A 17,583-nucleotide genomic window follows, 5' to 3' on the forward strand; every position below is an offset into this window, starting at 1 on the left:
CCAGTTTCGGCTTCGTCATTTAATATAGATCTAACGGCCGAATCGTGCACCGGAGATTTTGAACCTCTCTCGGATTCAGAGCTAGAGGAACTTATCACTTGTGCCTGCCCAGGCCTTTTACTTGGCTCAGCCCTGGAGCATGGTTCAGCCCTAACACTGGGCTCAGCCATATCGTCAGCAGCTTGAGGCTGATAACTAGTCCGTTTTACCCTTGGCATAGTTGAAGTATTAATATGAATATTTTCGACGTTGGTGCCGTTTTGGTCAATATCAGGTTTCTCAGCAAAACTTCACAAATGGTATCGGACACTAACTGGTTCAACGTCGAGAATATCAACGTCCTCAGAGATATTGGGGTTAGTGGGGCGTCGTGCTCTCTCACAATCTGCTAATATTTTGTGGCGGTAAAAAGCCTCTTTTTATTCTTTCTTAGATAACGGCTGAAAAGGGTCGTCAATGTTGTCGGATAGGGAGGAAGTACTCCCTTTATTGTGGCTGAGATCTTTTCCCAAAGACTGCCTAATAAGACGACGCCTAACAGTGCTAAGGGTAGGTTGTTCTTCCTCAATACTACTACCGGACATCTAATACACCAACTTAAAGACTAATTTTTTTTAAAAAAAAGAATATACTCCAAAACATGCAAATTGAAGTTGAAATCTTTAAAATACCTTAAACTACTCGACTGCAATGAAGACGTGAAGAAAACCTGTTGACGCTTCGAGAATACGATAAATCCAACAACAAACAATTGCTCCCAGGAGTTGCGATAGCTGCGTAGAGGTTACAAATCTCTCTCAGAAAAATCACTCAACAACTTGATTTTTTGTGAAAATAATGACGGTAAATGGAAAATGAAATAAAAAGGGATGTTAAAGAGGTGACGTTTGATGTGACACGCTCTCAGAAATCCAACGGCTGGGGAGGGAAGTTTGAAAGTTCAATCGTCAGATTGGTGACGCGTGTCACACAACTTTGCAATTTTCCCGCTCAATAATTTCAGCGGTTACTATACAAACGTTTGGCTTCCCAATTAAGCAATCAGAGACCTTGTCTGTAATCGGCAAACAAGGTCACTTGGGGGGGGGGGAAATGGAGTTTTTTCGTCCCCCATTAGTTTTTTTTATTAAGTAGACCTTGTCTGCAATCGCCAAACAAGGTCACTTGGGGGGGAAAACGGAATTTTTTCGTCCCCCATTAGTTTTTTATTAAGTAGACCTTGTCTGCCATCGGCAAACAAGGTCACTTAGGGGGCAAAAACGGAGTTTTTTTGTCCCCCATTAGTTTTTTATTAAGTAGACCTTGTCTGCAATCGACAAACAAGGTCACTTGACGGGAAAAAACGGAGTTTTTTTCGTCCCCCATTAGTTTTTTATTAAGTAGACCTTGTCTGCAATCGGTAAACAAGGTCACTTGGGGGGGGGGAAACGGAGTTTTAAAATGCTTCAATACATAACACAATATAAGTAAACAAAAACGGACCATACATACTACGAATTTAAAGCTTCAATACATAACACAATATGCCAGAAGTCATCCTAAATATTAACGTACATCACAGAAGAAAAATGCTCGACAGAGTGCAAGAAACAAATATACAATTTTATAACAGTTGACAGTAAAGTGAGAACGTCAGTCTTCAATCCAACGTCCTCACTTGGGGGGCTAGTTGTATGGGGAGGTATTGAAAATAGGCCGATAATGTGTGAAAGGCCGGTATCTTAAGCGGGTTCGATTTCTCGGCAACTCTTAGACATACCGGCATTTATGTAAAAGGCAGACATATCGGCTTGTCAGCGATCGACATGTGTCATCAGCAACTTGACACTTGGCGCAAGATAGTTTGCATGCCATGCAGCCACCTGTCACTTGATTAGGCTATAAATAATCAGGTTTTACCTCATAATTAAGGTAGCATTTACTACTCTCTCTCTCCCTCTTCTTATTTTCTTCAAACACTTTCTGACTTTGTCATCGGAGTGGTTATCCCCGGATCCACCACAGGGTTAGCTAATCTCTGTTCTTTGTGTAGGTTCTCGTCTGGCCGATAGGAGCATAACGGGTTGCATACTCGGGCTTTGGATCTTGGAGTCGGGTTGTCGGATCCTAGCAGGAACAGATAGGAAAGCACAAATAGTAAATACCAAAAAGTCTACCAGAACACACCTCATTCATCGTTGCTGGCTGAATTAAGCGCTGAATAACGCAAAGTGCACTACTCTTTCCATATCCAGAAAAACAAACCTGCACAAAAAATTACTATAATAAGTAGCAAATAATAATTGGCAAGGGAAATCTGCTCAAAGAATAACATAAGACATAAATCTAACTTTTCCATCAAAACTGGAAGGACTTTTCAGCACGCTTAACGGTGAGATGAGCACCTCTGCTTGCATTGTACCAGTTGTCATCCTAAGGTGGTGACAGAGGGAAGGATTAACCATCAATGTGAATGTTGGAGGTAAGACAATGAGCTTGTAAATATTTCAAGATAACAAACATTACCTAATTATATTGTTCAAGCCCCTCTTCCTCCTCACGGGTTGATAACCACTTTTCAACCTTTTCAAGTATTTCTTTGCAGCTATATGCTTCTTCCTTGACCTTGGAAACTTCCGACTCAATTTGTTCGAGAACAGAAGCAGGATCCAAAGCTCCTAAAAAGGAAAATTAATTAAGTATTCTATAAGAGAAAAGTATAAAGCAAAGCAATCTATTATTATTGATGATATGATCAATTCTACAGCCATTGAGAAGAAGCATATGGAGGAACCAATGCAATATGCAATTCAAGTCTTATAACCATTATGTAAAGCATAATATCAGATTCTATTGCTGCCATGAGATGTTCTGTTTCACAATCTTCTTCTGGAACTAAGTGTGTCTTCCTACAAATCTCTTCTAGTTCTGTTCTCTTCTTCATGACAAGTTCTTTCATCTTGCTTGATTTTAGCTGTTCCAATCTTGAAACTTCTGCCTCAACCTGCATAAGTCATTTATGCTTGCTGGTCAATATTTAAGCATTGTTGTAAAAGATCAAAATGAAGATTCCTCCAAAATGCAAGTACTTGAATTGCAACAAAGTTTCTCTAGTATTGTGAAGTACACATTTTGATATTGTATTGAAACTACAACCCAACATGTATGCAAGCAAAGCAGATTTCTTGTTGCATGGTTGATGTAGAAAAACTTATACTTTGGATAAAAATCAAGAATTAAAAGACTTATAATTTGGATTAGAAATATATTAGATAAGAGGTCTGGCACTGACATATTTTATGAAGTCTTCTAAAAGGACGTTGGGCTCAGTTATCTCATCTTCAGATACAACAATATTACATGTGACACGTTGAAAAGGTTGTTGTTCCTCAAATTATGTATCCATTAGATTCCAAAGCTCAAACAACATTGTTGCAAGATCTTGTAGTTGAGCCATTTTCGTTAAAAAGAACATATATGATATGATGAATAAATAAGAAATTGGAATGACAAGAACTAATCCAATAAAAAAAAATGTTTAATGTACCTTCTGCATCCTCTGAAGCTTAAGCTCTCGCAACCTAAATATAGCAGACTCCAACCGCTTAAGTATTTCAGTGCTTATGCTATGTGATTCTTCAGAATTAGCTAAACTTGGATGAAATTCTCTAACAGTTCCCTTAAAGTCCAACCCAAGGATAGAACACAATGAACTCAAATCATTCAAGTGTTCCATGACAAGCTTCAGGCGATCACTCTGCAAGTTGAAAGAGCGAGCAGAATTAATACAAATAAACAATAACTAAAGTTTTGAACCTATTAAAAGGATGTAGAATGAATAGATTAATTCACCTTCTCCTTTTGTAGGGATTACAGCTTGTTTTTCAATTCTTCGAGCCTTCTCAGAGACAGGTCATTTTCATCTATAACAACTATGGAACTATCATATCCTGAAAGTCCATATATTTCAGTGGTCGCTAGTGAAAAAGGCTACCAAAAATTGAGAGAAAAATATGGAAAAAAAAAACCTGTGAGATCGCTAGTGATAAGAACAAAAGAAGGGTTGATGACTGAAAAAGATAAAGGCTCACCAATTCTTGAAATTAAGAGCTCGGTCTGGGTGATGAAATACTGGAATGAAGATAAGAGAGTTGTATCCTAATTTAGCTTTCAGCAAACACAAAAGACTAATAAAACTCAGATGCAATTTTTTTTTCTTTTTCGAAAAAGACCTAGAAAACACAATTATAGAAAAACAGAAATAAATAAAAATTAAATCAGTCAACATTTAAATAAAAGGAAAAATTTAATCAAAGAGCTGAACATTGAAACAATTAGAACACAAGAGTGAAAGAAGAGAGAATCAAACCTGGAGATCAGATAATCATCAAATTACCTCTCAAGCTTCTTCAATGGAGAGGAAAGTCCAGGAGTTGCTTCAGTGGAGGGTGGGAGAAAGCTCATAAGAGAAAGGAGAGAGAGAATTGTACCAAAGAGATCAACAATTCAACTATGAATCAGAAAATTCAACCCAAAAGAACGATAAATCACTCAAATTCAACCCAAAAGACAACCACAAAATCAAATAAGGCACTAAATATTCAACCCAGATAAATTCAACCCAAAAAAACGAAAACCCAAAACCGGAAACAAATCGATCAAATAAACCCCAAAATAATTGAAAACGAATCGAACAAATAAAGCCAAAAAATCGAAAACAAATCGATTAAATAAACACCATTAAAAACGAAACGATTTCGCACAAATACACCCACAAAGATTCAACCCAAAAAATTAGAATACACATTGAACGTCCAAGCTATCCTCTTCATCTGAATCTCTATACCCCTTGTGTGTTGGATCAGTATCTATATACCATAGTAGTCTCGGTTAAATACAGATACTCATAGTGAAAGAATGTAACAAAAAGTTGTGAGTTTAAAAAAGGTTGTTCTGTTACCGCAAACGTGGGGTTAAGCATGAATCTCCGACTTTGATCAGCAAATTGTTTCTCCCAGACCTTTTTGTATAGTGTAGACACCCAAAAGTGTCTCCCCAAAACCAAACCCGGTGATGAATACCTTTCACGTCGAATCATAATCGAATGAAGTGAAAGTGTGGAAAGTTTAGTTTTGCGGATAGTTTTTATCTCTCTTCTTTCTCTCTGTTTTCGAAAACCTATTTTATGAAAATAGCCAATTCGGTTTAGTTTGGTCCATGGCAAGGTTATTATAATAGTGTAGTTGGATTAGGCTCAAAGAGAGCTTTCCAACGATATATTATAAGCCCAATTCCGATGAATAATGAGGAAGTTATGGCCAGAATACTAAATTGGGCCCGATTTGATTTTTATGTGCGGCCCAATGATCTAGAGGAGGGCCCATTATGATTTATGATTCCTAATGCAATTAGGATTGATTATAGTCTTTTAGAATTTTCCAGAAGGTTCTTTTGAATCCTTATGTGATTAACATTGATAAAAGAGTTTTATGAGTTTTATTTAGAATAGAAGAAGCGTTTTTAATAAACTTACAGTTTTATCCCTCGTACGCTAAATTTTATCAGAAATAGGAAAACGTGTGGAAAAATCGTCTGCAGCGCCACACCACAGGCTGTCGCCTGGCGACAGGCCTGTCGCGCGGCGACAGCTTCGTGTTTTATTCCTTTTCGAACTCTGATTCTTTTTTATCATATCCGGACTGTTTTCATTATAAATATGCTCCTTAAACCTCTGTTTTGTATCATCTACAATCATCAATTCTCATCTACAATCAATCATCATATCTCTCTCTTTTTCTAAACCTTCTCACAAACAAAATTCCGCATTCACAAGATCTAGACACACCTAGCCAAGTTCGAAGTTGCCTTCGTCCTAGACGTGAAAGGTTATAATTTCTGAGGGTTTGGTCCCAAATCTCTCTTTCAATTATTTAGTTTAATTCTTTGATTTTATACTTTTCCTTGAAGTTACTAACGTGTGTATTTTGTTATTAGAAAGAGATACGAGGCATCCAAGTAAGTACTTTAATTGTTTAATTGATCTTATGATATAGAAATCATGTTAAGATTGTTATTTTGATTCCTAGTATCATGTTAGGATGCTTTCCTTAGCATGATATTTAGGGTGATTTGCTTATATCAATTATGATTTCTAGGATGCTTCCTATTTTCTTTCCTAATAGCATGTTAGTATCATGTTAGGGCTAAAGCTTTGATTTTTATATGTTTAGTGACATGTTAGGGTTTGTTATTAATCTTATTAGTATCATGCCTAGGATCTTGCTAATATTATTATGCTTTGAGATTGAGAATATTATTATTATGATTGATGTTGATTGTTATTATGTTGCTTGATTATTGTTATTGCTTGATCACGTCTTTTATGCATGTTTAAAGGGAATTTGTACTTGTAATCACGCTTAATAAGATAATTAATAATCTTGTTTAGGGGTAATATGATTATAATTCAAGTGATCGCCAATAATAGTTTTATTTGTGCATTATATTTAACCAACATAGATTAACAGGTTTAGGGTTAATCTGTTGATTGCATGTTAGTCAGAAAGCGCACATGAATACGAGAAGAATAAAGTAGAGGCCTATTTTTAGGGCAGGTTCAATCTCTTTTAGGTTGGATTTGTACCTTCATCCCCGAACACTAGTCATGGTTCCAGACCTATTGGAGTTGACGATCTCATGGATCGTTAAGGGGTGTAACCTTCACCCTGTGAACGGTTTACAAGTTCCTAAAACTTGTTGGCGACTCTTTTGCTCTAGCTTCCTTCCCTTTGGACGCCACCATGTTTAAGTGTATGATCACAGTGGGGTTCAAGTTTGGGATAATGCTTGAAATATTCCCTACATATAGTCTTGCACATACCCTGACATACTGCAAAAAAAATTATGTGTATTGAATTAATATTAAATTAAATTACGTTTGATACGTATAAAGATGAACTTTTATCGAACCTAACCTGATCAATAACCATGCTATTCTGATGGACTATTTTTCCACAGAAACCCAGCTTAACATAGTCTCCTCCGCATTTGATGAATGTGTGTTCAGACCTGTAACGAAACAAGTACCCAAGTTATACCAAAGTCCAAGTTATCCAAAACTTTATAAATATAATAATATATGTTATCGTGTAACTTGTATTAACACTCACTCATCTTGTGTGAACCTTGGTGAAGTTACCGTGTTGATCATCACAAAGTGATAAAGAGGTTCAAAATACCTCCTTATACACTTCGACCTCCAAGTTCTTACGTAAGAGGCTTCTAACAAAGCTGGAGCCAGCTGCCTTCGCTTTCTGCTTTTCTCTGTCTTCCTTCTGAGTTTTTGTTGTTGAGCTTTGGTTAACTTCTCATGTGGCGTTACAAGTTCCTCTTCAGAAGAGTAGCCAATGTAGTCTCCTCCTTCTACCAAATGTTGAACCTCATACACACGTACTTCAGTGGAGGCCACCCCTACTTCATTGATGGAGGCCGTGTCATCTTCTTTGGAGCATGGTATCTGTAAGTCAACAAAATAAGTAGTTCAACCTTCGATTAAACGAATAGGAGATTAATTGTTTGGTTAAGTAAAGATCAAGGAGTTTATATGTACCTAATGGTCGGAGAAACATCCACCTTGGGGCTGCTGGCTGGTTTGAAAAGGCTCCAACAAAATATGTTGACCATCCAAGGCAGACTTTTTAAAACCATCGAAGTTAATCTCAGTTCCCTGAACCTCCTGTGCAGCTTCTTCGAGCCATCGAACACCCCAGTATCTCCTTTGAGAAATCTTTCAGTGTCTTCAATGTTGAATGAACCTTGGTGGTCCAACGGCCCTCCCTCGGGTGTACTAAGCACGTACTTCGATGGACCACTGGGGCTGAACCCCACTTCCAGATCAGCAGTAGGTGTGTACTGTATTGTGGCCAGTATCCCTACAGATACATCTACTTCTGGATCACCATTAATTTCCACATCTTCAACTACTACCTGTCATTACAACACGTATGTATCGTATAATGTCAGAATAATTACACAAATAGTCAGAATAATCACACATATTGTCACATCAAGTCAGAATAATCACATATTGTCACAGAAGTCAGATATATTGTCAGACAGTCACATCAAGTGCAATGTCATAGATAGAGTAATTACCCATATTGTCACCCAAGTCACATATATTGTCAGACTAGTCACATCAAGTGCAATAATCAGACATATTGTCAGAATAGTCAGCTATGTTGTCAGACTATGTATGATCCATTTTATAACATATTATACACAAAATAATCATATTAAATCATTCTGTCAACTACAACACAATTATTGTCTTATATAACGAAAAAATGAATTGGAGGTTGGGGTCAAACTTTTGCATACAAGGTGTCAAAGTGTTGCATATAATGTTATTGTCAAAACCCAAATCTGTTAAAAAAAAAATTAAGTGTGTCGAGGTTTTTACAACAATCTAGGAGGGAAATTTTGAGTAATAATGTATTTTAAAGCTTAGTTTAGGAGAGAAAACCTGCTGAGGGTCACCATGCAGATTCACCTGTGTAGAGTTCTCTTGGTCAGGTATACACTCCTCATGAGCTTGGCTCTCCTTTGAAGATCTCCTCATTGGAGTTGTCTCCTTTGAAATTGCATGCACTTCAGAAATATTAGGCTACGTTCCTGCTCTTGCTCTGTGTGATACGCGTCGTGTGCATCATGAAATTGATCAGTATCACTATCAGTGTGACCATGAGGCTCATTGAGCTGAAGGAGGTGGTGGTCACGATGCTGTGGGTGTACCTCTGCTTGACCCTCTGCCTGACCTTCAGGTTGGACCTCCACCTCATTGAGTTGTGGTTGGACCTCCACCTCTGGTTGTGGTTGGACCTCCACGTCTATTTGGACCTCCACCACTGGTTGAACCTCAACCTGACCTTCAGGTTCGTTGGATGTTACATGACAGTTCAAGTCATCACGTAGGTCCAGCTGATCAACATCATCATGATCGTCAAAATCAGCATCATCATGATGATGATCTAGCTCAACGGCATGCTCTACAATAAAAGGTACAATATTAAGATTTATCAGACGAAATAAACAATTCATGTGATATGAAATATTGCTACGAAAATGAAATTATTACTTCTTTTCTTCTTTGGTTTCCTCTCCCATGTGTCCTTCTTTGTTTAACAGTTGCATACAACTTATCCAACTCGTCATCGGTGTCCTCAGAGTCAGACTCCTCATCATTCCCTCTCCTTTCAAATGCCTTCGAGTCAGGAGGGTGTCCATATCTTGTTTTGGGTGGTTACGTGTACCGTATGCCACCTCCTCCTCACCAAAGCACTAAATAACATGAATTATTATTAGTATAAAATAGAAGACACAAAAGATTCATATGCCTAACGAAAGAAAGAAAGAGAAAAAAAAGGGACAAGTACAAACAATATTGGAAGAACTTCTGCAATAACAAGTGTAATTTATGCTTTTGATAATGGTGACAGAACTGTCCACCACTATGAGAAAAATATTTAGATTGAAACCTCCCATATTTCGCTTGATTGAAGCAAAGCAATTCTTAAGTAGCATTCTCCACCACTATTAGCTATGTAGTTTTCCCTCTTTCTGCAAGCATTCTGTTTTAAATCCAATGTGTAACTAATATGACAAAACAGGTGATCTGTAGTCTCAAAGTCCTTTGTCATATATAATGAATTAATTTGATTTTATGCATCCATTTAGGTACCTTTACTTTTACTTTAGCTTTGTTATATATGTTAAGTTAATTCTGTCTACAATACAAGTTTTCATGTGCTAACATTTTTGCAAAATTTTAGTTGCTTCTCTAGTCTATAAGCTAGACCAATTTGCTAAGTCTCCTAAGAAATTTTCATTTAGGTTCAGTCTAACATGTTTAAATTAAATAAGCAGATGTAACTTACAATCCCTGTATGGAGTTCATTTTTTTGAACATTGCCGTATACAATTCTTTTACTACCCTGCTTCAATAGGACATGAGATAATTTAACATCAAGAATTTTCGTTTCTGGGCAATACTTTCCTATACAACCTACAAGGAACAATAGTCTAATGATATGTAACTCCCATAATGACTGAAGTTAAGTAGCTTGAAGCTGGGACATTCCACGCATTAAGAAAATTTCAGTTTTTTAGCAGATATATTTAAACTATATCTTTTCCTCTGGATCTCTAGGATGGGAAAGATCATCAAACTTGAAACCAAAAGTTTTATTCTTACCAACTTAATTTGTATTATTCTTACCAAAAAATTGATACACAAAACAAAAAAAACTCCGAATGAGTCATTCACTGTATTGATAAACTGTATATAAGTTTGATGGTTGAGATTATTGAAGGTTCAGACAATAAATAAAACATCATCTCCTCATGTATGTAGTGGTAAAACAGAGATTATTGAAGGTTCAGACAATAAATAAAACATCATCTCCTCATGTATGTAGTGGTAAAACAGAGATTATTGAAGGTTCAGACAATAAATAAAACATCGTTTACAGTAGGTGGGTTTTCCTGCCTATTCTATAAGAGCACTTGAAGGCTGGATGGCTAGATATGATTGTTGATTCTGGTAAATTATTTACATGAAAATGACGGTTCCAAAATATAGGATATGGACTGTAGGGAATATTTCAAGTATCCCACACTTGAGCCCCACTGTGATCGTACACTTAAGCATAGTGGCGTCCAAAGGGAAGGAAGGTAGAGCAAAAGAGTCACCAACAAGTTTTAGGAACTTTTAAACCGTTCACAGGGTGAAGGTGACACCCCTTCACGATACATGAGATCGCTAACTCCATAGTGGTCTTGAACCATGACTGGATATTCGGGGATGAAGGTTAAAATCCAACCTAAAAGAGATTGAACCTGCCCTAAAAATAGGCCTCTACTTTATTCTTCTCATATTCATGTGCGCTTTCTGACTAACATACAATCAAATAGGTTAACCCTAAACCTGTTTAATCTATGTTGGTTGAATATTAATGCACAAACAAAAATATTATTGGCGATCACTTGAATTAAAATCACATTAGTCTAAACAAGATTATTAATTATCTTATTAAGCGTGATTACAAGTACAAATTCCCTTTAAACTTGCAAGAGAGGGCGTGATCAAGCATTAACAATAATATATAATAATATCAAGCAACATAATAACAACAATCATCATCATCAAAATCTCAATCTCATGAAAGCATAATAATATTAGCAAGATCCTAGGCATGATACTAACATGATTAATAAAAAATCCTAGCATGTCACTAAACATTAAAGATCAAAGCTTTATTCCTAACATGATACTAACATGATAGAAGAAATAGGAAGCAACCTAAACATGATACTAGAAACATACATGATATTAGAAATATTAGTTAATACCCTAAACATGATACTAGGAATCATAAAGACATCCTAACATGATACTAGGAATTAAAATAATCTAAGCATGCTTTTCTATAGAGGTAACAATAAAATTACTTACTTTTTTGCCTCGTATCTTTTTCTATCAAAACAATACACACGTTAGTAACTTCAAGGAAAATATTAAATCAAACAATTAATTTAAATAATTGAAATAGGGATTTGGGACCAAACCCTTAGAAATTATCAACCTTTCATGTCTAGGGTGAAGGCAACTTCGAACTTGGCTATGTGTGTCTAGAACTCGTGAATACGGTATTTTTATGAAAAGGGAAGGCTTAGAAAAAGGGAGAAAGAATAAGCTTCTAGCTTGAGAGAGACAGAATCGAATTAGATGTTTGTTGATGATTTAAAAATGGAGAATATCAACCCTATTTATAGAGAAAATAGTCCAAAACGGTAGAAAAGAGTTATAATTCAAATCGGAATAAAATTCGTTCTGTCGCAGAGCGACAAGGTCCAGCGCGGTGCGATAGAGTTGTCGCGGCGCTCTGTGACAGTTTTTTGCGTATTTTTTTTCATCATATCTTTTGATAAATAAGTCTAAATAAGTCATATAATATGTCGTTAGAAAGCTCTTGAAGTATACTTTTCAAACCATTTAGAATCAGATTAAAATTTTTTGTAGAATAAAAGATATGGCCGAAATAGTGGGACGGTGTCAATTTTGGATAGAGTTTCGTATTTCTTTCATATATTTTTCGTTTTAGCTCGGAATTAATATTATAATATATCATTGGAAAGATAATTTCAAGATATATAAAACCATATAAAATTTGGATAAAAATTATGAGTCATGAAAATAATATCTGATCATCTTTGAACGTCTTTCATTTCGAATAGAATTAGGACTTTAAAAATGGAAAGTTTTATTCAATTTCAAATTCTTTGATCTTATCTTTTTAAAAAGGATAATTAAGATCCTTTAGAAAATTATAGAAGCTTCTAATTAATCCTAATTATTTTAGGAATGGGATTAAACCTTTGGACCCTCCATATGATCATTGGGTCGTAGGTAAAATCCGATTTAAGCCCAGTTTAGTATTTTGGCCATAACTTCCTCATTATTCATCGGAATTGGGCTTATAATATATCGTTGGAAATTTATTTTCAAGCGCCATCCCACTACACTATTATTGGACCCATATTATGGACCAAACTAAACTGGACTGAACGTTTTTCATAAATAGGGTACGAAATGATTGATTTTTGAAAACAGAAAGAAGTATTTTTATTAAAACCAGAGGAATCACAAGACTCTTTCACATTTCACCTTGCTCGATAATCAAATGACGTGAAAGATATTCATCACTGGGTTTGGTTCTTAGGGACACACAATTAGGGGTCTACAGAAGCCCCCACTTTGACTGAGTTTGGAGAAACATAAGTTTCGAAAACAAAAGTCAAAGTAGCGATAGGGACAACATTCTGCGATTCTAAATCATTCTTGTAACGCCAATACCTGCAAACTAGCGTTAGTTTAACAAATAAAAAAGTTAAGAAACGCGTATCTTGCATCGTCGAGTACACGTCTCTAGAGTAACCGATTTTGTTGCTGCATTTGTGTTGTGACGATCCTCCGCAAGCTAGGGAACACCATCGAAGATTGCTCTGCTTGTAGCGATCTCCTGCCGTTTTGTGACCATCTTCCGCAAGCCAAGGAACATAGTCGTAGATAACTTTGCTTGTAGCCATCTTCCTCTTTTATGACAATTTCTGTTGTCGAAGGTGACTCTTCTTGTAGTCATCTTCAGTTGTTTGTGACAACCCTCCACATGCTAGGAAACGTCGTCAAAGACCATTCTGCTTGTAACAATCCTCGGTTTTGCATGATAACTTTCTTAGGAAAATTATTGAAGATCACAGCTTGTTGATCCCCAGTTTGCTGGTGCTTTGCTGGAATGCTTGTTGTGCCGTTGCTTGCAATTTTTCTATGCGTTTTCTATTGATGTTCACTCGTCTCTGAACAATGGAGCGTCGAATGATATGTCCACGCGTCTTTGAACAAAAGAGCTTTTGATAAGGGATGTTCACTTGTCTCTGAACAATGGAGCTTAAGGGAGATGTCCACGTGTCTCTGAACAAAAGAGATTTTGATGCTATGCCCACGCGTCTCTGAGCAAAAAGCTTTAAATGCTATGCCCACGTGTCTCTGAGCAAATGAGCTTGATTGAAATGTCCATGTGTCTCTGAACAAAGAGCTTTGATGTTTTGTTAAGATCGTTAGGTTGGCTGCGAACAGGAGCTTTACTGAATGATTGTATCCTGTAAAATCAAAGATTGCCAAAAGACTTCGTTGTTGTTTTTCTTAGGTTGACCTAAGGCTTGATGTGCTTAACATTACGATTGCCTTGACTTGAGGTTGACTCAAGGTGATTGACTGATTTGAGGTTGACTCAATGTGTGTGTGTAGACTCAACTCGGTGTGATGTGACATGACATGACTCGTGTGTGCATTGTATTGTAATGTGTTTGACTTAAAATGCAGAAAAGCAAAAAATTTCCGTCATTTTTGTGGAGGGTACCGACTTTCTCCCGAAAAAGAAAGACGCGAAAAACAATCGAAGCGAGTGTTTGCGGTGCATGTTAAATGAGCTTAGTCAAATGTATGCGTCGACATTATATCTCATAGTGTAAGGATTAATTCATCCTAGGCTATCTCAATTGTTGACTCGATGATGAAAGTATTTGGGTAACTTAGGCGCGGAGGCTGAGTACTTCATACTTTGTGATGCAATGATGTTTATGAGTGATTTTGATATGACAAGGCATGCTTCAACGTTGTGTCAAGATTTCATGACAAAGGGATCCTAAGGGAAGGATTATTTGATCATGTATCTGTGATATGTGTGAAAGTGATACTAAGGTTAGGTCACAAGGCTAACGGTGTGGAAATATATTGAAAGGAGTCAAATAATGGTGACTCTTAGGCTGGGTAGGCTAATGATGTAAGGATCAAGCCCCCAAGTCTACCTCTAAATGGATATGGATGAGCATTGGAGATCCCTTGATATGATCATGCATGAATGTAAATATGAATGCATTTTTATTACGGCCGCACCTTGATGTGAGGTTGCCTACGTATCCGTTAGGAATCAGGCTGAACGCAGCTCTAGCCGAACCTCGCACAAGTGTGTGTATACCTCAAAGAGGTCTTTTAAGGGTTATAACGTGGTTAGGCTAAAGGTTGAAGAAGAAGGGGATAAAGGCTCAAGACCCTATATAAGCCCCCAAGGTGTGCAACCTTGCTTTTGAATCTTTATATTTTTATGCTTGAGGTTTCTCACTTTTGAACTCTCTTTTGTTTATATTTTTTCTCTCTCTTTTTTGTTACATCATCATTTTTTTTATTTGGATCTTTTTTGATAAGTGTGGGCAATTCTGATCATGCGGTCTATCACTCACTCGGCATTCATGTTTCTCAGGCACGGTACCGAGCACTCGCAATCTAAGACGTGTTCTTATCAAAGACATATTCGTATCAAAGACATTGGAACACTTGCCCTTTTGCACACTTTTATTGCTATTTTAGTCTTTTGAAATTTTTGTAAAATCACTCAAGCTTTTGAAATCGCGTAAGTTGCACACCATCCCATCCCATCCCAAGGTTATGTAGATGTGGGATGAAGAAAGAAAGGTCTATTGTTAGACGAGGCTCAAAGTTTTTTATCAAGAAAGGATGTATATTTGAAAGGTCATGGTGATATAATAGGCTACAATGTAAACGTGTTACTTTGGGGGCAGAATTTATTGAGGATATGGTGAGCAAGGTGAGACTGATTCAGTCCCGAATAAAGGCAGCACAAGATAGGCAAAAGAGCTATGCCAATTTGAAGAGAAGGGATGATGAGTTTAGTGTTGGGGATAAGGTCTTCCTAAAGGTTTCTCCAACAAAAGGCGAGATGCAATTTAGCAAGAAAGGGAAGCTTAGTGCTAAGTATGTGGGACCGTAAGAAATTCTCCAACGTGTGGGGAAAGTGGCTTACAAGTTAGCTTTGTCAATGGAGTTCGAGAAGATGCATGATGTGTTCCACATTTCCCAACTAAAGAAGTATGTGCCTAGTGAAACTCATGTGTTGCAACCAAAGACTATTCAACTAGATGAGTCTCTAACTTATGAAGAAAGACTTATCAAAATCCTAGATCACAAGGTGCGTAGTACTAGAACTAAAGATGTGAAAATAGTGAAGGTCCTTTGGTCGAACCAAGAGTACGAAGAGGCTACTTGGGAGGCCGAGGAAGAGATGAGAAACAAGTACCCCGAGTTATTTGATGAGATAAGTTAAGAGGGCGTAACTCTTTTCTTTTAAGGGGGGTAGAATGCGATGTAATTTCGCGCTTTTTGCCTCAATTATGCTATTTATTGCTTGAGTTTGCACGATTTTGCTTATTATTATACATTATTATTATGTTTACATGCAATTAAAGTATATAAACTTTGGCCAAGTACGAGTTTATTGAGCATAAAGTTCAGTTTGTTGAGTATACATGTTGAAAAGCAAGCAATTTACAGCAATACAAAACATATAAGTTTGAATAACCTTGAGAATTATGGATTTTGGGTTAAGTTTCGGGGACGAAACTTCTTTTATGAGGGGTAGATTGTAATCCCCCGTAATTTTGTGAAATTTAAAATTATATTTTAACATATTTATGTGAATATTTAATTATGATTATTTATTTTATATAAGCAAATAAATTTAATGTTTATAAAGTTAATAAAATTATTGCATTAAATTATTTCACTACCCATATTTTAATCATGAATTATTATGCAAGTCCAACCCTTTAATTACCAAGCCTAGTCATTTTCTAAAATCCACTCACTTTAAGCCTAATACTACAATCCTAGTCCTATTAGAACTAGAGAATAACTAAGCCCATATTTAATTTATAACACTCCCTAAACCCTCACCTATTCTACGTAAAAAAAAAAAAAAAAAAAAAAAAAAAAAAAAAAGGAGAAACCTCAATTTCTCTTTCTTCCTCCTATTTCACGATCAACAGAACAAAAAAAAAATTCAGAGCTGCTACTAACTGCTGCCGCCGAGAGCAACCACCGCCGCGCCGCCCTGCCTGTTGCACCGACACCCTTCAGCCACCAACCGCAACCACCGTCCGCCCCTCTTCTTTCCTCCCTTGTTCTTCTTTTTCTTAAATTATTTCAAGTCTTAATCTTTATTGGTTTTTGGTTTTGATTATTATTATTATGAGTTAAAAGAGTTTAATTGATACTAAAAACCACTAAGTTATGATCTTTATTGTGTTTAGATTCATGGGTAAAATTTCAGATTAGTGTAATTGAGAAAATAAGGGCTAAAGTATTGATTTTTCATGTTTTTGGGCTTGAAAACGTGTTAACCAAGTTATCTAATCATATTATGTTTAAATTACATTAAAGTATAATTATTTTGATTATGTATAAAATTTCAGATTATTAAAGTTTCAATTTTTATGAACAAGTTGTGTTAATTTCATATTTTTATGCTTCTAATCTTATAAAATAATTATTGTGGGTATTTTATGATTAAAAAAAAACTTTGAACTTTAAATTATAACCTCAAGAATAAATTTTCAGATTTTATACTTTTTATTTTGAAGCCTCTAATTGCATTGAATTGGTATATTTTTGGGTTTTTAACACACTAACCTACTATATAATGATTATTTCAAGTAATTATATTTATGGGGTTATTTTATACACTTAAACCAAATTTTCAGATTTATTCACTTACTTCAAAGTTGCTGGAATTTTATGTTATAAGCTATATTTTTATGATTTTAGCACATAAACTTATAGTGAACTAATGAATTATTAACTTTGACTATTGGGGGTAATTTAAAAGCAATATTTTGATGGTTTAAGAGGTTTTAAAGTAGTTTGATATTGCTGTAAATTCATTTGTTTGGGTGTTGATTTAATTCTTGTTGTTGGTTTAGGAGAGGACTTTGTAGAAGGCGACTTCTAGTTCCTAAAGTGGCCAACCAAATCGTTTACACAAGGTACGTACGAGTTACGAAACCTTGCTTTTAGATGCATGTTTAGGGACGGATCGAGAACTTAGTATCATGTATAGAGAAGACTGGGCTAAATTGTTTGATTATACATTGTGATTTATGTATGATGTGCACTATTCTATATTACAATTATTG

The sequence above is a fragment of the Chenopodium album genome, chromosome 10 (assembly GCF_948465745.1).
Source record: "Chenopodium album chromosome 10, dcCheAlbu1.1, whole genome shotgun sequence".
Classification (NCBI taxonomy): domain Eukaryota; kingdom Viridiplantae; phylum Streptophyta; class Magnoliopsida; order Caryophyllales; family Amaranthaceae; genus Chenopodium; species Chenopodium album.